Source organism: Falco peregrinus, chromosome 3, assembly GCF_023634155.1.
Source record: "Falco peregrinus isolate bFalPer1 chromosome 3, bFalPer1.pri, whole genome shotgun sequence".
Taxonomy (NCBI): Eukaryota; Metazoa; Chordata; class Aves; order Falconiformes; family Falconidae; genus Falco; species Falco peregrinus.
Window position 1 is genome coordinate 15,092,984 of NC_073723.1, and position 23,436 is coordinate 15,116,419.

General features: G+C 44.6%; 1 protein-coding gene and 1 long non-coding RNA gene across 3 annotated transcripts in view; one reads left to right on the plus strand and one right to left on the minus strand.

The window, feature by feature from the left end:
* Window positions 1–3,632: 3,632 nt before the first annotated feature.
* LOC114011513 (uncharacterized) lies at window positions 3,633–7,672 on the minus strand. Of its 2 annotated transcripts, XR_008746533.1 has the most exons (4): window positions 7,499–7,672; window positions 7,256–7,405; window positions 4,914–5,002; window positions 3,633–4,789 (listed from the first exon to the last, which is right to left on the minus strand). It is a non-coding gene; the product is annotated as an uncharacterized LOC114011513 (long non-coding RNA). The 2 variants fall into 2 exon arrangements; XR_008746532.1 differs by having other exon boundaries at window positions 3,633–5,002.
* Window positions 7,673–8,559: 887 nt separating this feature from the next.
* The window catches only part of FAM83H (family with sequence similarity 83 member H), a 28,790-nt gene continuing 13,913 nt past the window's right edge, over window positions 8,560–23,436 (plus strand). The window contains exon 1 of the mRNA XM_005235195.3: window positions 8,560–8,713. The gene's annotated coding sequence lies outside the window, so the exon portion shown is untranslated. The remainder of the gene's footprint in view (window positions 8,714–23,436) is intronic.

The window sequence follows — 23,436 nt, forward strand, 5'->3', positions numbered from 1 at the left end:
CAAGCTTGTGGTGACAAGGCAGGCCCGAGGTCAATCCATTGGTCAGGGTCTGTTACAGCACTAGCAAACTAGTAGGCTGCGACAAGGCTTTTACTATCACATACCAGGTTAACTTCAATAAGTAGTTAGCACACCTTACCTCGGCACAGCCACCAATCCTCCACAAGGTTTCAACAGTTCGTGCTCTTCAGGCCAGTCCACCCTGCTTCTTGCCTCTACTGCATCCTCCTCCTTGTCTCTCCTACCCCCACAGCACTCTCTCTCTGCTTCTTCCAGGTCTTTCTTCAGTGACTGCTCCTCTTCCCTACCCCTTAGAGTTATTTAGCTACTTAGCAGGAACCAGCCACACCTGCACCTTACCCACATCAGCCAACCCACCGCCCCTGGAGCCAGCCCACAGCTGTATATTACTAATGTTAATCAACCTGTCTTCATCCCTCTGTAATTCCTCTGCAAGGGTCAGGTCCAGTGATGGTGACCAGGGTCAGACACAGCTGATATCTGGGCCAGGTCCACATGACGATGCAGGTGTGAGCTCAAGCTGGGCGGTCAGCCATGGGTTGGGGCCAAGACGCGGATGGCTGCTGCTGGGCTGCACATCAGTACTCACATGGTGTAGCTCAGGCAGGACAGAAGGCCCAGGTCTGACCTGAAATGAAGATCCTGGGGCTATCGGTATGGGTATGGATAAAGGTCATAGGAGAGTCTGGTGAGAGCCATTAAGGCCCACCCCTCCACCTAGGGCCCCGATATTTACGCTGGATGTTCACATTTAGCCCCCTCTTCCTCTGTTTCTCCTCTGGATTTTGTACGAAAATGTCCTTCCCAACTGAGAATTATCCCGTTATCACTGCTCTCCATGTATAAAATGATGAGATTTGTGAGGTTCAGATTCTAAGTCGGATATGGATATGTTTAAATAGTTTTAGGGGAAAGGAAAAAGGTATGAAGGAAAGCAACGAAGCATGATGCAACCTGTAGAGCAGGATCGCACACCACCTAGAGATACAAACTAGTTGAATGCACTTTGCTCAGGGCGAAACACAAGTGCCTTCTGCAGGTCACCTTTGGTTACTGTTTCAGAAAACAAAAGTCCAAAACAAGGGAACTGTAGGGCCTATTCCATCCTACCCTCTAAAACACTGACAATCGCCAAATTTCCCTTCTTTCCAGCTTCTGTTCCAGGAAAACTGTTAATTCCTCACAGCTAGAGACATCCTACTAGCCAGCGTATTGCTGTAGCAGGCTAGTGGCAGCTGTCCTTTCTAAAGAATAAACACTAACCTCTTGGCTGGTCTGAGCAATGGAACGGATAATAGCTTCAAACAAGAACCAAGACAAATCATAAAGAAAAACTGATTGGACAACTTAGTAACAGCAGTGCTATGAACAGAGCTAATGCCTTTCCAGTTTGTACTTCCCTCCTAACTTGCTAACACGTTTTTGGTCAGGTGGTAGACAAAACAGAGAACTGCTAGGTTCCCTGAAGCCTGAGAGGCATCATAAGGGAGTGAGGTCACGATAAAAGACAAGCTCCTGTCAGGCCAGATTTTCACGCTGCAACCCAGCCTGAAAGAAGTCACTGGTAAGAATGGTTCTGAACAACTGGCTTCCTGGCCACGGATTTAACCTTGAGCAGTTAGAGGCAGCAGTCCATCCAAGCACAGGCAGTCATTTTCTTCCCGTCCACTGTGATTTCCAAAGAAGGATGAACGCTACTACCCTAGGGGCAGGTGCTGATGTCTTTCTTCTCAAGTATTTTGGTCAAGTCCATCTGTGTGTTAACACCAACAAAAATCTAGAATTGGACTGAGGACAAGACGGCCTTGGACACGCATTCCCATGTTACAATACGTTTCTTTCTCCTCTTGCCAGTTGTGCTAACACACTAGTTTGCAGAGCCATTATGTGAACTGGATCAGGAAGCAATTTCCAAATTTTAGAAAGTTTTAAACCAAAATTTCATTTAACAGGGTTTAAGATGAAGTGGCAGATGTAAGGTGCAGGTGTTAGACACAAAACAAAATGAAATACAAGATGCAATCCAGTAAAAAACAATACAGAGCATCTTTTTTATTTATTGATTTATTCTTTATTATTCCTAAAGCCAGTAACATTTTTCATGGAACCATCCTACTTTAATCAGCTTCCTCAAATTCTGGATGAATTCTTTCTGTCTCTCAAACTGTTACTCTGGTCTGGGTTTCCTGCATTGATTTACAGCTTATGTTGGCATCTCAGCTATTCAAATTATTCTTTGTTTTCAGTATACTCCCCATCCCTGGTAAGCCTATGTGCTGTAGTGATAACCAGAAATCAAAGTTTTGTGGCTTCATGGACTCTTTAATTGTATGGATCATTTGCATAAGACAGTGTTTTAATCTAATTAATTTTACAACACAGGTAACTTAACCAAAATGACTTGATGCCACAGCATCAGTTTTGTTCATGCATCTGCCACTGCTGCTGTTATTTAACTCACGGAGGTGAACATGTGTGCAATTTACTATGCATACTTACACCTTTGCAGATGCGAAGCCTGAAGGTCCCTAAGCATTTCCTAAAAAGGAAAAAAGAGTCACTTTGCCAAATGGGCACAAACTTTTAAAATCTACGTGTCAATTCTGTGGCACTTCACAAATTCGTGCCATATCCTCCTAAATGCTGCTGGGGTTCACAGAAACACTCCAGCACAAGCCTGATCAAAAACTTTGTGTGCTGTGCTGCTTCCCTAAAACAGCAACGCAGCAAAGCTCTCCCAGCTGTTGCACAGCTGCTTTTCCCGCTTCTCAAATTTGTTATCACACAGGTGCTACCAGCGTCGCTGATGGGCTCTGCTTTGGCCAGTGGTGGGTCCATCTTGCAGCAGTCTGCAACTGGCTCTGTCTGACACTGGGCCAGCGCCTGGTGCCTTCCGACAGAAGCCAGCCCTGTAGCCCCTCAGCTACCAAAACCCTGCCCCGTAAGCCAACATACCGTTACTGATCACCACAGGTCTGTGCTATGTGTTGGGTTCCGCCTCATATACCACCAAGTCGCAACAGAACCAGACAAAATTCTCTAGGCTACAGTAGCAAGCGCTCTTGGACTGGTGTGAGCAGAATGGAGTGGCCTGTCCACCTTTTCAAGGTGTCCACTTGTTAGTGTCCTTTGGTGCTTACTCTTAGAGCGCTGAAGTCTTAACAGCTGTAGCAACTGCTACAATCTGAAATGAGGTTCACTCACTTTGTTTTATCCCCCTGTTGCATCATGTCATTGACCCAGATTATAACCAATCTGGGGCAGCAAATGTCTCTTTCTACTGGCTCTCTGAAGGCGATTAGCATAAAAGAGCCCTGCTGAAGACATTGGTTACGAACAGTAATTACTCAGTTGCATTACTAAACTAATCCAGTGTAACAATGCATACGTACATTACAATTAGTAAAAAAAGCAAACAAAATTTACAAATCAATGCAATGACTGAGGATTCTTTAAAAATAACCACTATTATCTTGGAAATAATATAGAAAAATAAACACAACCAACCTTAAGAATAAGAAAGTAGTAAAACTTCATTACTTATGACCGATTGGAAAGATGCAGGTAATACCATCATGCTACAGTGTGATGATGAAGGCCTTTGCAGACCATTAGGAACGCCCTTCTTGCAATCAGCCATTCCAGATAATTTTCACTCACGAGTGCCACGGAAACTGGCTCAGGAAGTGTCAAACCTACTCAGATAAAGTTTATAGACCTTGGAATAGCACTATAATTTTGGTGATATATTTGTGTGTACAGCGATAGTGAACCTGAAAGTAAAACGAAGTGTTCAGTTTGATAATCAGATTTTTAAGTTAGTTTTGAAAAGCTGGAACAAAAAAGGTCCACAAATACAGTCTAAAGGGTAGGGGGAAACAGAAAACAAGCCATTTTAAGATGTTCACTTTATTTAATAAATGAAAGAGAAGACTGAAAAGTGATGTGTTTATTTTAGATACATTACTGAGAAATACTTTAGTCAAACATAGGTTATCAGACTCAACGCAAAATTAACTAGATTAAATTCAATGTATAGTATGACATAGAAGGCTGAGACAGAGAAGCGATGGAGTTCGACTACAAACTCTGTGAAGCCCATTACACTGGGATTTTCCTCAAGTAACAAATACCCAAGAAGAATAATTCAAATAGGACCTTGCCTGCTAATAGAATCTGGAGCCAACATTTACAGGGATTTTAAGTTCCTTTACAGAGCATTTAAGACTGTATTACAAATCATTATTATTTATGGAATAAAAGGTTTGTAAAGCCACACACTGAAACCCTGTAGAAAATTTTGTGAAACAGTCTAGATTTGACTTTTTGGGGCATTTCAACAATTTATACTTAAATATCATACAGGGAAAAGCCCCAAACTCACATGAAGTCTTGCTTTCCTTACAGTCATGTTTGGTTCAACTCCTTTTGAATCTCTTCTTTAGACTAGGAGTGCTATTTATCCAATCTAAATTTAGGTGTCTATACCCAAGATAGATGGTTTGGCTCCCTCTGTACCCAGTGAGGTTTAGCCGCCAGTTCATCTTTCCGGCCTTGAAGGTCTGAAAATTGCATCCACAGACATATTGACAAGCTCTCCAAAGACTATGCAATTAGTATGGGATGACTTGCCCAGATGTTGACATCTACGTAGCAGTCACCAACGTTCAGTCTGATAAATTCCACCTTAAATACCCGTATCATAACCGAGACACTACCAGCAATCTCATCACTTTTTTGGGCCTCAAAAAAGGTCCTTTGCAGTCTCCTGACAACAGAAAAGATACATTACCTCAAAGATTTAAATAATCAAATAAAATTCTATGTTCTGTTAGAGAGCAAAAAATGTTCTGTCCACAGGAAGAGAAGCCAAGGAACTGATGAATGATTACCTTGGTAGATCTGCCTCAACCATGAATGTGTTAGCCTTCAAGTAGTTTCTTCCTTCCCCACCGTCCATGCGTCTCCATTTTCTAGCATCCTGCAGCAGATCAATACAAAGGAGAAGAAATTGAAGTCACAGTGGCTGAATAAACCAAAATAAATCTATGCAGAAGCTGCACTGCAGGCCTGAAGCCTTCCAGTCTGCTTTCAAGTACTCTAAACCCAGATTCAGACCTGAGTATGCCAAAATCAAGTGTGGAGTTATCTGTCCAGTTATCCAGGAGAACTAAGAACCACAAAAAATAGCCAAAGGCCAAGCTTTAAGCACAAAACTGCATTGTAAGAACGGAAAAAAAAATTATAATTATCAGAACTGGCACATGACTCGGAAAGATATTTTCTGCGCACGAAACATGGAAATGTACGTAAAGATCACAGGGCAGCAATTATACGTGCAAGCGCACAACATAAAGAAACCAAATGATAGATAAAGCCATTTCTTCAGGTACATGTAAATTTGAGAAAGAAGTTTACCAGGAGTTTGCAAATAGCACCAAAAGATTTATATCCATATGTACATTATCAGGAGGCATTAAAAGAGGAACAATGCTACTGAGAATTGCTTAAATTCCCAGACACAGCCTGGTAAACAGATGGTAGTAACAGTGGCTAGGTCTAAGCAGTCACACAGGTGGTAACTAACAACTTCCTCACAGAATAATCACAGAACCAGTAGAAAGATATACACTGTAAAATTTAGTTTTGCTAAGGGAGATTTTTATTAGAACTCTGACCATAAAAAAACCATAGGAAGTGTATCCTAGGCTGTGCTTCTGTCTGCGAGTGTGACATATATCCTTTCCACCTAAAGATGCTGCACGAGAACCATCGTGTCAGTCATGGCTAAACTGCTGATAACTTCAGTCAGGGAAGGAATCACCTACATCTCCGCAACAGACCTTCAGTGTCAGTTTTCTTTGGGAAAGTGGTCAGCTGACACAGACTCGAAGACAAGCAGCATACAAGTGACACACACAGCCCTACCTGTCTTTTGCCACAACCTGCCTGTATTACCAAGATAGCACAGGAAGTTTAGATCAGCTCACGGATGAAAACCAGTTAGTCAAAGCAGAACCTGAGCAAGAAAGTGGTTATAATGTTAGGTAAAGTATTTTGGAAAGCTTTCTATCACATGTACACTTCTTTGGCTGAAGGTATGCACAATTGGAGCAGTCAGTGTGTAGTCTAGATGTATTATACTCTCAGACACAATCAACTTTAAAGAAAACTCCCTTTAAATATTAGGGGAATAAAAATCACCATGAGGGTGTCAAGCACAGGAAAAGGAGCCCCCAGGGGCTGTGGGATCTCTGTCTTTGGATACACTCAAAAAACAAACAAGCAAGGCACCAAATAACTTGCCCTAATGAGTGCTGCATGAAGCAGGGTGTGCTGGATCAGATGACTCCCAAGAGATCCTTCCAACCAAAATCATTCTGATGTTTTTCTGTTATTTGTTTCTTAAGCTATAGTCTCAGATAACAGCAACAATGCGTAACACTTTCTCCTAGAGGATTCAGTCCTGTCCTGCTGGATGATGGCTTGGATTAACCAATCAGTCCTCAACTTTACAGAATACTTCCAAATAGTTCCTCAGCAGTGTGTTAACCACAAGAACATCAAACTGACCAATTACTCTTTGCCTTGGCTTCTCTTTGGATAAACACCCAAATTCTAAGTTGTGTACACACAACATATAAAGATCATCTGATGTTCTAAATCGTGATAGAGACTATCATAATCATCCCAATGGCACAACAGAACGCTGTCTAACAGAGCACAAATTCACTTGTGCTTAAAACACACTTCTTTGATCTTGCCTCTTCTAACACAGATAGCAACCTGCACGTTAAAAAAAAGAACAGAACATAAAAGCCCTACCAAGGAAAAATATTCCAGGACATACACAACTATATGCAGGCTCTCAGGAAAAGAAAATGCAGAGAAGAGACAGTAGTCACACAGTAACGTGCTACTGGAAAGTGGGTACTTGGGGCTGAGGTCACTGAGAAATTATGAAATTACCAAATTAAGATTGTTTTATATGCACAGGTGGCCATCCAACCTCCATTTCTTATATCCCTGACTGCCAGAGACCCTAAAAGGTGTGATCCTTGAATCGAAGTACTCGGAGCAAGTAGAGCATTTTAAATGCAGTATTCCTGCTCCAGCTCCTTTCCTCCGAAACAGGGATAATCACACCATCACAGCCCAATTGAGTACTTGGAAGTTAATTGATGTTTGTGAAGCATTCCAGGAGGATACTGATGAACAGCATGGCAACACCTACCTGGAAGTTAATAACTCCATTCTATGTGGTGTTTAAGTGGCATATGGTGAATAATGCCCAGGGCAATACCGTGAAGGCTGATTAAAAGCTGTATTGAGTGGTTACCTCCCCAGCTGGCGCTCCGCGTCCTTCACAGAGTGGAGCAAGTTCCTAGAGAAAAACCAGCCCCCAAGTGTGTAACTGATGATGTATCACCACGCCGATTTCCAGATTCTGCGGTAACCCCCCCTCTCATCACGGCACCTTGATATTAAACGACGGCTGTTAATGCATACACGAACCGGTCGCCAAGCCCGCGTCCTGACGGAAGGCGGCACGACCCGGGAGCGCCCGGGGCCACCGAGCGCCGGCCCCGCGGCCCGCACGCCCTCCCGCTCCGGTCAGCGCCCAGGCAGCGCGGGCGGCCGGCGGCGCGGCACCGCTCCCTGCCCGCCTCCGCAACATGGCGCCCCCGCCCGCCGCGGTGCCCGGGCCCGCCAGGACCGGGCTGCCAGGGCCTGAGTCACCGCCGCCTGCCGCGGAGCCGCCTCCCGCCGCGCCCTCCCAGCCGCCCGGGCACCGCCCGGCACACAGCAGCCGCGGCGCTTGCCAGGCTGAATAAGATAGAACATGAAAGGTGAAATAACAGGAGCTGCCACGCCCGGGGCTGCGGGGAATCTCGCTTAACCCTTCTCCGCCTGCGCCCGCCGCGGCCCCGGCTCGTGGAGAGGCCGCGCTGCCAGCCGGGCTGCCCCTCCGTCAGCGAGGCCGGGTGCGTGGGACCGGCTGTGGAGGGAAGCAGGCAGGCGGGGGGCCACCGCTGCGGCCTCACATACCCTTTGCACAGTCCCCCCAGGGAGATGGGGGGGGCGCGGGTATGGCCTCAGATGCCCTTTGCATCGCACCCCCAGGGAGACCGGGGGGTCGCGGGTTCCCCTCGCAGGCTCGCCAGCGCGCTGCCGTGCAGGGGGAAGGCACAGGGCCCTGCGCCCTTACCACCCCTGCGGCGGTGGTGCCCCTTCCCAGGAGCTGCTGCTGCAGCACCCCGCCGCCCCCCAGCACGGAGCCCGGGGCGTGCGGAGCCCCCGCTGAGCCCCAGCCCTGCCCCCGGGGCGGCTGCGGGGCCGAGGTGTCCGGGCCGGGTGGCCAGGGCCCGGGGCTGGCTGCCAGCGCCGAGCCCGCTCCGAGGCCTGCGCCCCAGCCAGGCCTGAGCTGGTCTGACAGGCTCAGGGCAGACGGGAAGGGAGAGGCTGCCTGCGGCTCAGGAATGTGCAGCCCTTATCTCTGGCTCCCCTGCAATCCTGGGGAGGGAATAACTCTCCGGAGTTTGCCTTTCTCTCGCTCTTACTCACCCTCTGCCCTGGGTGGAGCTTGATTCTCGCAGGCTTGGAGGTGCCCGTGAATCAAGCTGCAGGCACGTCCAGGGGAGCAGAGAGCCGGAGAGCACGACCCACCACCTGCCCCGGCTCACCTGGGAAGGTAGGAGAAGTGCAGGCACCTCCTGGGGTACCCGAGTGGCTGCCTGAGGCGGCGGGCGAGAGGGCTGGGGAGGTCCTGTCCTGCTCCTCTGCACAAGGCAGGGCGCAGGGGAGCTGAGGCAGGGACAGTCTGTGGGGCAGGGGGTGGCTGCTTCAGCGCGGAAAGGCTCCAGCAGCAGGAGCTCCCGGCCACGCCATGGCTGCACCCCTGGGAGAAAGGAGAGGCCCAGGAGGGGCAGGGGGGAGGCAGAATGTGCCAGCTGGGATTGTGGATGGTGAGGGAAGAGACCTGTTGGTCCTCAGGTAGCCTGATGTAAACTGCTTAGCAAACGCTTCACTGAACTCAGGTCCCATCTCCTTTGAGAAAGCCCAAAAGAGTGGGTGTTTCTGAATTTGTCCGTCTCTTCGGGAAGAGATCTTGCAGCCTGACTCAGCTTCCCATGATCGAGCCCGCGCTGGCCTTCCCCTTGGATAGGAAATGCTATAGGGGCGTGTGGTCAAGCGACTGGGACAAAGAGGGCTTCACTGGTGGTAGCACTGGAAAGGCTGAGGTCTGCAGTAGGCTAAGGGCCAAGAAACAGCTCCTGAGGCCCACTGCGCCATTACTTGCATTGACCTCGCTCCACACGCATGGGTGTGTAGCCGTCTGCCAACATGGCCTGCAAGCAGCGACACAGGCATTCATGCACGTACATGCAAAAGCACCGACAGATGCATGTGGACACATGCGTGCACAGGCACACGTGCATATACTCACTAATTTTTTCCATAGATGTGAGCCTGTCTGACAGACCTCAGGTTTTGTGTGTAAGCAGAGAAGGGGGGAAAGGTCTTGTCTCCCAGTCACTCTACATTGACTAAGGTCAACAGAGGTCAATTATGGCTTTTCTCTGGCCTGAGGACCAGGGTTCTCTTATCTTCTAAAACAGTTAGAGGGGGAGGAGGCACTTGTAAAGGGACAGAAATGCCTATAGCATCCTTCTGCTGCTGAAAACACCTAACTTGTGAAAGCTGCAGAAAGCTGAGCTGTGACAGAGGCCCAATGTATGTAACAACTCTAAACACCAAACTAGCCCCAAAACAGAGCAGTGACAAGAACACTGGTGGCCCAGGATCCCTTTGCACAGCCCACAATAGCATGCGCTTTCATCGGGTTGAAGAGGCAAACAGACAGAAGAAAACACAGCATGCCTTCACCCTACTACAAGGGCACAGGAGGGCTGCACTTTTGGGGAAAGAAAGCTTTTTTTCATTTTGGCCTACCTCCCATTTATCTGAGGGGCTTTAGAGTTGTATTTGAGAGAATTGTATTTGCTGTCACCTGGCAGTGGAAATGGTAGTATTCTGAGAGGAAAAAAGTTACGCTGTTTGTGTGATTGTAGGGGAATTTGCATGTCAAAGGAAAAAGTGAAAATGTCGCAGTCTGGTTTGGTTGTGCCAGCGAAGTGTCCTGGCTGAGGACGGAGATACCTGTTTTCTGTACATCATTTTTTAGGCAATCACAGGTTTCTAAACAACTGAAATTCACCTCCAAGCCTTGCTGGATTGGACGTCTTTGTATTTTATGGTTAAATGGAACATTTTTGGACGGCTCATCGGGCCCCATTTGGCTGGATTTTTGTAGCCCTAATGAGGAAGGGGAGTTCCATGAATGCATTTCTAAAATCAGGATGTGGGGGAAAGTAAAAGTCAAGGGCAGCGTGCAGTTCCCCTTCTCCAAATTATGCCTTACACTGTTGGACCTTTCCTTGAAGTTCTCTGTTTTAGACTTCCTTATACCTGCTGCCTAGTAAATAAAAATCCAAGGAGAGGGATTGATTGAAAGAGAGTAAGCTTGGCACGAGCGTTGCTATTGTGGACATGTCACTGAGGGACATAGTTTAGTGGTGGACTTGGCAGTGTTAGATTAATGGTTGGACTCAATGGTCTTAAAAGGTGTTTTCCAACCTAAATGATTCTATCTCTTTAGGTAATCTGCTCTCAGTAAGAGGCTACTTTTGCATGCAGGATTGCATTTCATTTTCCAGTAGCTGTAAACATCAGGTTTTGCCCTGCTGACTCTACAGGTTGGATTTAAGCATGCTGCTCCATACCCTTTTTTGCATAGGACAGTTAAAATTGACATGCTGTCTCAATAATACAAAGAAAATTATGACATCATTTTTCTGCTACTTTTCCCTTCCTCTGGCCTGTAGGAAGATCCCCTGGACATTCTGAATGTCTGGCTAATTTCCTGATTTTCCAGCAAAGAATATTTTGTGGGATCCCTTGCACTGGCTGATAAGCAGAGGTGAGTGGGAGTCCAGCAGGTGTTCTGACGTGCTGACCAGGCTCCCAGCTCTTCTCTGCCACATGCCTGTAGCATTCAGTACATTTACTACTCACCTTAGACATGGAAAGAGGTTATTTTGCCGGTTGGTAGGGTCAGCTGACAAATGTATATAATATGGACGATAAAGTCATAATCTCTGGAAGCTCAGTGAATGGATTGATTAAATTAATTGAAGCACTTCTAGACTACAGCAGGCAGACTTACCATTTTTTAAAAATGGTGACTGACATTCATATTAAGACCATCTAGAGTAAAGAATGTGATCACATTCACTTAGATGCTTTAACATAGGGTGGTCAGTAGAGGCAGATCAGATGACCAAAATAAAAGGTCTGGGGGTTGTATACATGGCATTGTAACAGGAGTATACAACTCCGTATTTTCTTCTTTTCATCAGAAATTTTAACCATAACCCAGGCTTTGAGCCTGCAGCCTAAAACTGAGAGAACACTGAGAACTAGAACACAGAGAGACTTCAGCAGAAAATACAGAAAGGAAAACTGGAAGAGGAGAAATAATTGCCGTGAGGACTTAAGGGAGACAGCTGTGGCTGAGAAAGAGTCTTAATTCAGACCGTTACCCACATTTCACCATGCTGTGCTGGGGAACATGTCTGAGCCTTGCTTGGTGAGAAGAGCAGTTAGGAATCCATCATCCTTTGCCATAGCTCTTGTAAAATTTCCATGGCAATGTGCTATGGCTAAACCAGGAAATACTGGGGTACACCTGAAAAGTAAGAGTGCTACAGGCACATCACTGTGAGATTGGCAAGTGAGAGGCCTTAAATTGAGACATCCTTTCTCAGTAGAAGTCTAATCCTTAGCACAGAAAGCTAGCACGTGTAGGAGTAGCTTCTGGAAAGGATGAACATATCTGTCACTGTTAATACAGGTTATTCAGTCTGCTGTAGTAGGATTAGAAGGCACTAGTTGTCCCTCTGTCAAGCAATGAAGAATTAAAAAACCCCACACCTTAAACCATATTCCAGGAGACGAGTCCCTCCCCAAATCATTTACATAGTACAGCATTTTCTTGAGAGCAAACCAACATTTTCCATGTCTTACTGTCCCAGTGTCTGCTCAAGTAGTTTTACCTTAGGCATTACCGTCCTTTCCTGAAAATGACCCTTCCAGAATATTAGCAACCTGTTTTCATATAACCTTTTCTTTTATCAGGCCAAATAATTTTTATTTTTTTTTAATAATTGATTTCTAAACCTTGGGTATTCTAGACATTTTGGAAACATGAATGTTTTTCCCATCCCACCATAAGAGATGTAAGCGATGCCACTGACCACGGTGCATGGGCCAGCTGTGGCCCAAGCGCTCCTGCCTGCTGGACCACAAATGACTGCGTTACATTTTTCTCTTGGATATAACATTTGCGGCTTCCCTGACTCTCAACGTTGCTTTGATTCATCTCTTGACCACAGCTGACAAGTCCTTCAAACGTTAGTAGCACAGAGGGGTTTTATGGCTGGCTGTGCAGTACAGCACAGCAGGCTAAAGTAAATTCTTCTGTCTGCTGCCTTTCTCTTCTTGCTGGTATGCAGGGCAATGAAAAGACAAGGTGTTTAAGCCCAGCAAGTTGTGCCCATACTTGCACATAAGCTTGGGGTCTCAGGCAGAGGTCGTATCTCACTAGCCCTTTCCAGCCGGAGTGACACAGCCTTGCTTCCTCTCAGGCAGTTCCCTCCGCTGGTGCCATGCAGACCTGCGGAGGCCTCAGCTTTTGGGAGTGTCCTGAAGCAGAGAAGCAGGTCCAGCCAGGGAAGTGATCATCTGAGAGAGGCAGTCTGGGAACTTGCTGTGCAGGCAAAACACGTAACAACAAGCACTGGAGTCAGCATTGGGAAGGAAGATAGAGCCAGCCTGAGGTGCTGAGACATCAGCAGGGGCTGACATCAGGCAGCAGCAGATGAGAGAGAAAGGAGATGAGAGAGAAACATTGAACCAGTTTCCTTTTGCTTAGACTGGGTAAATACAGTCCATCGCTCTTGATTCACACCTGGCACAAAGAATCAAGACAAATAATGCGGGTCCCTTTTTTTTAAAAAAAAAAATCTGAAGGGCTTTATGGTGATCATCCACTCAGCATAGCCAAAACTAGGATTTCATGCTATTTTAGAAAAATAACTCCCAGTTAGTCCATTGAAATGAAATGCAATATGGGCAGGCAGCAAATGATGCACAAGCCAACAGGCATATACCTTTACCGGTTTCTGCTTGTAGCGTTAATCCAGAGGTAAAGGGAGAATTTTTACATCTTAGCTTCATCTGTCAGTTACTTTCCCCTGCTCTGCCTACAGTAAACATTTCCCTATGGTTGAACATTTTTCTGGACAGAGGTAGTTGTAGAATGTGATCACATCTCTGCTTACTCTTTCTGATATTAAGAGGGTCTTGATAGCTTTTGTGGATCACAAAAACCAAATGCTTGTGATAAGTATCCAAGCCAGTAAAGGCACTCCCAGTTACACCAACCTGAACAGAAGCAGGCCTCAGGCCAAGCCAAAGGGAAATTTCTGTTGGAGACTCCCTCCTTTAAAAAAGCTCTTGATAATTGCACACAGGTAGCTGCCTGCTGCTTTCTCTCCTCCTGTTTCTCCCCTGCAAATGTTTTTCTGGCTGAGGAGGGGAGTGATTGCATTACTCCCTGTGCAGGGGTGCATTGGCACAGTAGCAAACATCCCAGTGTCTTTGGGAAAGCCCAAGCAGACGGGTGTAGGAGACCTCTGCTGCTGAGAGATTGAATACTGCCTCTCATCAGCCCATTATATCAGCCTTCATCTCCCACTTGTTAAATTTGCAACAAGCTCCTTTGTGCTCTCCTTTATCCACTGCCCCTAAGCATGGGCGGAGTTACTCATAAACAGCTACAAAGCCTAACTTCTTTTCCTCCTTCAGCTTCCTCCTGAAAAAAACCCAACATCTCTACCATATTAGCATGCTAAAGAGTAAGTTCTAAAGAGCTAGTGTACTAAATACTTGTTTCTTTCTATAGTCTTCTCTGTACCTGTCTGTGTTCCTTGTTGTCCCATCTACTATATGTAGGAAGGAACTAGTCTGAAGTTTTGGTTCACTCACTCATTATCTAATATGGTAAGGTTCTGATTGTGAGTGGTGTTCTTGATACTTCTAAATTTATGAACATGATTTTATGCAATGATTGCTTAGGATAGCAGAGGAATGACAGCAGAGATTGCATGAAATGCCAAATAATGCTAACAGCCTTCTAGAACATGTGTAGAGGAGACACTGTGGACCAGTGCTTTTTTTCCCCGACTTCACGAAATACCAGTTCTGAGTGACTACAAAATCAGAGGAACAGTAAATGCAAAGCACTGCAGGGCTTGTATGGAGAAGATGAGAGCCAGTTGTGGTGACTTGTCAAATGATAAGTGAAAGCTAGTCTGGAATCCCTGTAAAAATAAATTCACAAATGTTTTGTCTTGGTCCATGTGCTTTTCATGGTGGAGCACATGAACCAAGTACATGGTTCCTTAACAGACTTTTTCTTTATCTGTCTGATGCCAGTTACTTTCGCTGTCCTTTCGGCATTGTGATGGTTCTCCCATGCTTCTCCTTATGTTAAGAAACTCCATCAAAAATTTGTTTTTCAAATGTCCCTATAGAAGCTATCTGTAGTACAGTGGCTACAGACCACTTAATTCCACAACTGATTATATGTACAATGCTATATTTGCACATCTCCCAGTTGTTCCTTTGTACCTCCCAGCTCATTTTTCTCCTTCGTCTGTTTATCATGTCTAATGTGGCCTAGATTATGAGACCGTCTTAAGCAAGAACCCATTTAATAATTGTTGGTACCTCACCTAGTACAATAGGATTCTGACTCTTCATCAGAGTCTTTTACTGTAACTGTATATTCAACCAAATCAGCAAGGCTGTTTGCCTGTAGTCTCTTGGGATTCAGGAAAATCAACTGCTCATCAGTGGGGCAGCTCAGCAACAGCAGGACTAAAAAAAAAAACAGACCACAAAGCACAGTAATCCTGTCCTATAAATCAGCAGGATGCTTCTCGCTCCTTGGTGGTCAAAAAGCAAATGGCATATTAGGAAAGGAACAGAATGTAAACACCGTATGTAAAGCCATATTTCAATTCCGTCTTGCAGCTCCAGTCCCACCATCTCAAAAAAGTATAGAGTTAAACAAATTCAGAGAAGAGAATAGAGGATCATCAGAGGCACAGAATGGTTTCCACGTAATAAACAGTTGAATAACTTAGGGGTTTCTGTCTAGAAAGGTGATGAGTGACAGGAGAGTTGACAGATGTACAAAATCAGAGTGACATCACAAGGATCAATAGATGCTGATTTTCCTATCCAAAGCAAAAAACCAACTACAAGCACAGATTCAAAAGAGACTGCTCATGACTGTATTGCTGAGTTGTAGAACTTTTAGGTTTTTAGGGTTTAGGGAAGCTCTGTGTGAGTTTATGATAGCAAAATCCTTTGGAGCTATCCACAGTCATTAAAGCGTAGCTAGGTCAGGAGGTTCTTGAGCCTCAAGCAACTATAATTGGCTTAGAGAACTGGTGAACCATCATAAATGCTTGGCCTGTCCCTATATGTTTTCCACATCATCTGCTCTTAGTCCCTGTTGGAGGTGGGTTTCTAGGCTTGATGGGCCTTTGATCCAATCCGGTATGGCTGGTTTTGTGTTCTGTTCTCCCAGAAACATGCGGTAAAGAGGGGGCTCAGACATAGAATGAAGCCTGGAGAGACTGAGAATTTGTGCACTCTTTATTTAGAGAAAGCAGAAGGAAAATGCAGAAATTAAAATGAGTAAATGGCAGGTGAAATGCAAAAATGTTCAGAGGGGCTTTTACACTATAAACATTTAGTATTAAAGAAGACAATTCATAGGAGTATAAAATGCAGTACACTGCATGGAATAGGATTGGGAAAAACTGTAATCTTTCTGGAGGATTATAATTAAATTATCAGAATTTATGTGATGAAAAGCCCTCTCAGTAATTTACACAGAGAAATTTGATTGAAATACATTATTTTGAATACAGTTTCAGATGAAGGATGTAAGTGCGCACAAACCCGCTGTACACTCAGGTGTGTCATCACAGAGTAATGATTTCATAGCAGCTGCCCGTATGCATGGACCTTTAGTGTATAATACTCTGTGGTAAATGCAAGGTACTACAGTTCACTTTTGTTGAAGAAGTAATTGCCTTTCATTCGTGACAAGGAACATGTATGGTAGGTACAGTGGTTCATTACGTTTGTGCAAACTTAGTTTGCTTTGCAGTAATTCGATCACAAATCCGTACCCTCATGGCCAGTCATTTGCTGGATAAATATGCTAAAATTGTTTCAGGGAATAGAAGTGCATTACTTTCAAAAGACCATTAATAAGATCTCTCATGAAGGTTACTGAAAGTAAGTGGTAATAAACACCGAAATCATTAAATCCAGAGATAATTGCAGGGAACTTCAAAAAAAACCTACCCAAGTGAACTGAAAGGCTGGGATAATGCAAATTTATTTTAATACAGTCATATAAAACACTATACAGAAATCCAGAATGAAGGTTTCAATTACAGAATTGAGGGTTCAGGGATGTGAAGATGAATTAAATTACCAGAGAAAGTACATAGAAATCTTAAGGAAAAGCCACATTGTCCAGTGACAGAAGACAAGCCCTACCAACAGAAAGTCTGTTCAATTTGTCATGGAGAAAGCTGAGAAGTGATCTACACCGCACCTGAACTGGCAAAAGATTTGGTACTGGGTAATTTTCCAGTTGTGCAGGTAGAAGCATTAAAATACAGTTAAAATCTGAAGTTAAAGATTACTTTGTGAAGTAAGATGCATTTTCACTGCAGTAAAGGTAAATGAACGCTGAAGTAGCTTGCTAAGAAAATGGTTGTCTTACAGATATTCGGTATTTAAAAAAAAACACAACCCTATCTTTCTAATATATATATTTGAATATAGTTGCTGGGAGGAATGTGATTGCCTGTCTGTACAAGCCTGCCTGTACTAGGGTGTTCAGGCTGAAAGATCGATTGGCTCTTTTTTGTCCTTTGTATCTGCACTTTTCTACTCTGCTCTGCTCTGCTTTTCTCTTATCTGTCAGACCTTTTGTAAAGTAGGACTGGGTGCTGCATGCTAATCATGGCTACTGCTCTTCCATCTATATATTAAACTAACACTGATAATCAAATACAAGAAGTATTGTAGGACTTCTCTGAAGGACCCAGGAAGTAGTTTTCATTGCACATTGGATAAATGGATTTAGGGCTTTTCATCTTCCTTTGACCAAGCTGACCACAGGTACAGGTAGAATGGGACAGTGAAATACTGAGTTGCAACATGCAAGCCAGCTATTCACTGACCTGCAATATTCAGTGCTAAGCTAATGGTTTTCAGTGTTACATCAGATGATTTAATAGTCCCCTTTTATGTACTCTTAATCTTTTGAAAAGCATTTGTGATATACACTGGACAACAGAATTCAAAATTAAAACAGGCACTTTATTAAGAAGTTTTGTTTCAAAAAATAGTCATCATTGTGCAAATCCGTTAAAAACAAACCTATCCAAAGTTCGGTGTTATGCTTTATTTCTTTAATATTTTGATCAATGAAGTACAAACACCTCTGAAGAAGCTTTTAGGTACTTGATTATTGGGAAGGTCAATAAAAAGAGAAGGTAGGCCAGGTATACAGGGCACTTTGGATCACTTGATAAACTGATACATCACAATTGTTATTACACGTGCCAAGAATCCATTTCATACTTATAAAAAGGAGACTGTATCCCAACAACTGTTGCAAAAACTAATGGGTATCAGAGGAGCCCACGAACTGAAGTGCAATGCCATGGCAACATCCATGGATGTATAAGCAGGAGTAGGGAGGCAGTTTGTCTCAAATACAGCATTGGTAAAAGAACCATCGGAATATTGTGTTCAGCTTTGCTGGCTGCATTTTAAAATGGACCTCGAACAGGATACAGAAGAACTATGAGTATGATTTGGTGGTTCACAAAATGTTGTACAGTAATGATAGGGTTCATCAGCCTTGATGTGGGTGTCTAGCGTGAGACAATTACTTACTTCACTGTATTGACTAGATTTTGGTAGTTGGTAATAGTAGCGTAGACATCAGACATCCATGGAGTTGTTCTGCAATGAAGATGCCTGAAGTTGCTTGAGACTGATCTGTCCTACTGTAGAAGTTATATTTGAAAGTACAACTGAAAAGGTAAAAATCCTGCTTCAATTTCTTTACTCTGTTAGCCATTTAAAGACTGAAATTCTGGAACCCATCCCTAGGCAGGTTCTGGTATAAGATATTGACAATTTCTTGTCAGGTTGGATCGTGGTAGAATGAATTGTATGACTGGCTAAAGGTAATCTTGGAGTTAAAAAAATTGAAGACTGAGCACTGAAGCTTTGGAAGACTGATTTGTTAATGCCTCTGGGAGAAAGATAAGGAGAAGACTTGGCCAAATGTAAACACCTGTACTAGAAGTTTAATCTCATCCCATACTCCTTTGATTTTACTCACTTATTCTGTATCAACTATAAAGGGGAACATAAGGCAATTAGCTTGAATGTAGGTATGTTGTACACCTGGATTTAGTGAATTAATCTGACCTTTGAGGAGCAATCCTGGTTCCTAAACTTAGGTGTTTAGTGTCATTTTAAGTGCCGTAGGGTACCTGAAACACAGCAGATGTGGCGCAGCCCTATGAGAGACTCACAGCCCTCTCAACCAGCAGCTGGAGGCCAGGCAAGGTACCTTAGGGCATCCCAAGTGACATTAAACACCTGTGTGTAGACACCTGAATTGCTCCCCTGGTTATAGTTTGTTTGCACTTTATTTATATTCAGTTTACCCAAGGCTTGAGGGCTAGGTGCTGGGAAGAGGTGAGAATATTTCCCCCTGCTACCTTATTTGGCTCTTGGAATTTTTCTTTCATCCTCTTCTAAAACAACAGGGACTGGACAGCAGGATCAGCATATGCCAGTATGCTTAGTGGTCTTTAAGGAACTTCTCAGGTCTCATATTCTGTTCTGCTCATAAAATCAAGTTTGAAACAACAGCTGGAATTTTTCCCCAGGTCATATTGGCAGGATATAATAGGATTCCTTTGCTTTATTGTACTATGTAGGGGCAGTACTCTTCCAGGGATGCTTTTCCTGATAAAATTGCAGCTGCTGAAGGCATGAAGGGCATTGGTGGTGTGCTTGAGCACTGGGGCTCTGGTACAAAAACTCTGGTACACTTGTTATAAAAGCTCTGGGGCTTTTGTACTAAGGGTCTGTAGGGTCTGTCTTTTTTCAGTACTTGCCATGTAAATGTAAAGACGGATCTTCAGTGGTCCTTTTTGGACTGACCATCTCATAGAATCACAGAATGGTTTGGGTTGGAAGGGACCTTAAAGACCCCTCAGTCCCACCCCTGGCCACGGGCAGGGACACCTCCCAGCAGACCAGGTTGCTCCCAGCCCCGTCCAGCCTGGCCTTGAGCTCCCAGGGATGGGGCACCCACAGCTGCTCTGGGCAGCCTGTGCCAGCACCTCGCTGCCCTCACAGCGAAGAATTTCTTCCTTACATCTAATCTAAATCTGCCCTCTTTCAGCTTAAAAACATTCCCCCTTGACCTGTCGCTATGGGCCCTTGTACAAAGTCCCTCTCCGGCTTTCTTGTCAGCCCCCCTTCAGGTACTGGGAGGTGCTCTGAGGTCTCCCTGGGGCCTTCTCTGCTCCAGGCTGAACCACCCCAGCTCTCTCAGCCTGTCTCCACAGGAGAGGTGCTGCAGCTCCCTGACCATCTTCATGGCCTCCTCTGGGCTCACTTGCACAGGTCCGTGTCCTTTTTGTGCTGGGGGCCGCAGAGCTGGACACAGCGCTGCAGGTGGGGTCTCACCAGAGCAGAGTCGAGGAGGAGAATCACCTCCCTCGACCCACTGGCCATGCTTCTTTTGATGCAACCCAGGATACGGTTGGCTTTCTTGTCTTCAGGCACACATTGCTGGGTCAAGTTGAGCTTGTATGTCACGTAGCTGTTCACAATTGCAGATGTGGGGTTTATGTGATCTCTTCTCCTCCTGTAACCGTAAAAATTCTGTTCCTGAACTATAACTGGACTACAGAGTATCTTGCTACCCTTTACAAAGACCCTCAAGGGCTGCATGGAGATGGCACACATTATTCTTTTTAGCATCTTCATTTTTCATGAGATTCCCCATAGCTTGTGTCATAAATATTTGTAAACTATGACTAACAATTAAAAGAAAATGCAGTTCTTAATTGAATAAAATACACAAGCATATAAATAAACAAAACTCTCTATTAGCCAGTAGTTACAGGCTCCCATATATATTTGGTGTATTTTCAGTTTGTGACTTAGTTTCTTTAACTTGTAGTGGTTCAGATTTCCAAAAATACGTCTGTCTTTCTCTGGGGTGAATGAACCTGCAGGAAATAGATTTGCAGGGTGAAGTTCAAGCAAGGAGGCAACCCCTTCCTGGAGTTCCTCTTTTGTTTTAGGTGCCACCATAATCTAGGAAAATACAGTCATCATGCAAGAATACTAATAAATAATATGTGCCCTAATCTTTTGTCACTCTCGATTGAGGGAATCTGACAAAGTGTTCACTGAATTCCTGTTAAAGGAACCAAGGCATAAAATCAAAGAACCGATGTCTAACTTTACTGACAGCCTTTGACAATCAGTTCTAAGGAAGTAAGAGCCCACATGGGCTATGCATTTCGGAGAGCTCTTGCCCAAATTTTGCTGCTTCTGCCAAATATTTTCTTCATTCTGCTCTTCCAGGCCTCCTGCATGACAACTGCCAAAGATTTAAGAAGGAATGTGAAACTACTTATAGTCAGCTTCCCTTCCTGGTGTTATACATCCTGAGTGCCTTACAAAATGAACAGAATACTCAGTTCTAGAGTCAAACAGTAACAAGGCAACACTGCGTACTTGGTAATATATCTGGTCTTTAAGGCATGTGAATTGGTACTCCACAAAATCCAGCATTGCACTATGATAAGTGACACATTTTGAATGGATCAAAAGTCGTTAACAGATATAGAGACAGTAGTTTAAAAAACTACAAACTGATACTAGCTGTAAATGGTATGTTATAATTTTCAGCTAATTTGTAGGGGAATTACTTATCAAATAGTGATTTGACCTAGAACTAGAGCCAGCGTTGTGGCTGGCAGCTTAACAACATGAAATTTGAACCAGAATCTCAGAGTTCTGCCAGTTGCAGATAGCTGTTCCCAGGAGTTGTAACCTAGAAAAAAAACGAAAACCAAACCACCAAACATTAATTAAATGCAGAATCTACATGAATTGTAAGATTGAATATGCAAGATGGACAGTAGCAGTAGCGTACTGACAAAGACTACAAGTGCATGGAATCCAAAAGCTCAGGTGACTCTGCTTTCTCATTGTGAATTAGCATTCCTAGCAGAGTTCCTGCTCAGGAGCTACCTAAACCATTTTGGTAAAGGTTTTATTTATTCATTGACCTGAGATCAGCTCATGCTTACTATAGTGACAAAAGATAATAACCTTTGAGCTTCCAGTTAAACTTCTCCCCTTCTGCTTAAATAGTCAGGGAGGCAGTTTGAAAGACTACTGAATGAGTATCAATCATTTTGTGCCTCTCTTGTCATGCAAAGCATGGAATATATTCATAGTAGATGTAGCAGCACACAAGAAGGTAGAGGGAGATTACTGGGATGATGCCAATGCTAAGTGTTCCTGAGACATTTCTTCACATAAATTACACGTACTTTTTAGGGCTTACAAATGGTGTGATGTGAATACACTATACAAATTATAAAAAAATAAATAAGTTAATAAATAAATTAATATAAACCCCTTAGCATTCTTTATGCAAGCTGAGAATTCATCAACCTAGTATAGTTCTTGTTGCAGATCAGGGAATTAAAGCATGCTAACCAATTAATGGAATCATAGAATTATAGAATGGTTTGTGTTGGAAGGGAGCTTCAAAGATTATATAGTCCAACCCTCCTGCCATGGGAAGGGGACACTTTGCACTTGATCAGGTTGCTCAAAGCCTTGTCCAGCCTGACCGTGAACACTTCCAGTGATGGGGCATCCACAGCTGCTCTGGGCAACCTGTTTCAGTGTATCACTACCCTTACCGTAAAGAATTTCTTCCTTATTTCCAATTGAAGCCCACTTTCTTTCAGTTTAGAACTGTTGTGCCTTGTCCTGTCACTACAGGCCTTGGTTAAGAAGTCTCAGTCCATCTTTCTTATAAGCCTCTTTAAGTAGGAGAGGATAGGATAGGATAGAATTTCAGTTGGAAGGGACCTACAGTGATCATCTAGTCCAACCGCCTGACCGGTTCAGGGCTGACCAAAAGTTAAAGCGTGCTATTAACAGCATTGTCAAATGCCTCTTGAACACTGACAGGCTTGGGGCATCGACCGCCTCTCTAGGAAGCCCGTTCCACGGTTTGACCACCCTCTTGCTAAAGAAGTGCTTGCTAATGTCCAGTCTGAACCTTCCCTGACGCAACTTTGAACCATTTCCAGGCATCCTGGTCCTGGCTCCCAGGGGAAGAGCTCAGCATCTCCATGTCTCCTTCTCAGGAAGCTGCAGAGAGCAATGAGGTCTGCCCTCACCTTTCTCTTCTCCAAACCAGACAAACCCAGAGTTCTTAGCTGCTCCTTTCAGAAGGACATACCTTCCTGCCCTGTCACTAGCTTTGTTGCCCTCCTTTGGATGCAGTCAAGGACCTTCACATCCTTCTCTAAATGTGGGGCCCAGCACTGCACACAGTACTAAAGGTGAGCCCGCACCAGCGCTGAATACAGCAGGATAATCCCCTGTTTTGACCGGCTGGTTCTGCTGTGTTTGATGCCCCCCGGCATGCAGGTTGCCCTCTTGCTGCCAGCGCACGCTGCTGGCTCCTGCTGCCAGCCGGCACCCCCGGATCCCGTTCTGCAGGGCTGCTCCCCAGACGTTCCTCTCGCCATTTATACTTGTGCCTGGCATTACTTTGTCCCATATGTGGAATCCACCGTTTGTGCTTGTTAGATTTTATGCTATTCATGATTGCCCAGTCCCTCTGCAAGGCCTCATGTCCCTTGAGAAAGTCAGCAGCACCTCCCGGTTTAGTATCATCAGCAGACTTGCTCATGGGGCATTCAACTCCTGCATCCAGATGGCTGAGAAAAATATTCAACAGAGCTGGCCCTAGAATTGAGCCCTGAGCTGGTGACTGGTCACGCTCCAAATGTAGCCCCATTCACGATGACCCTTGGAGAACTGCGTTTGAGCCCAGCGTGTACCTGCTCATCCCACAGCTGGACAACTTGTTCAGAAGGATGCTGTGAGGGACAGTATCAA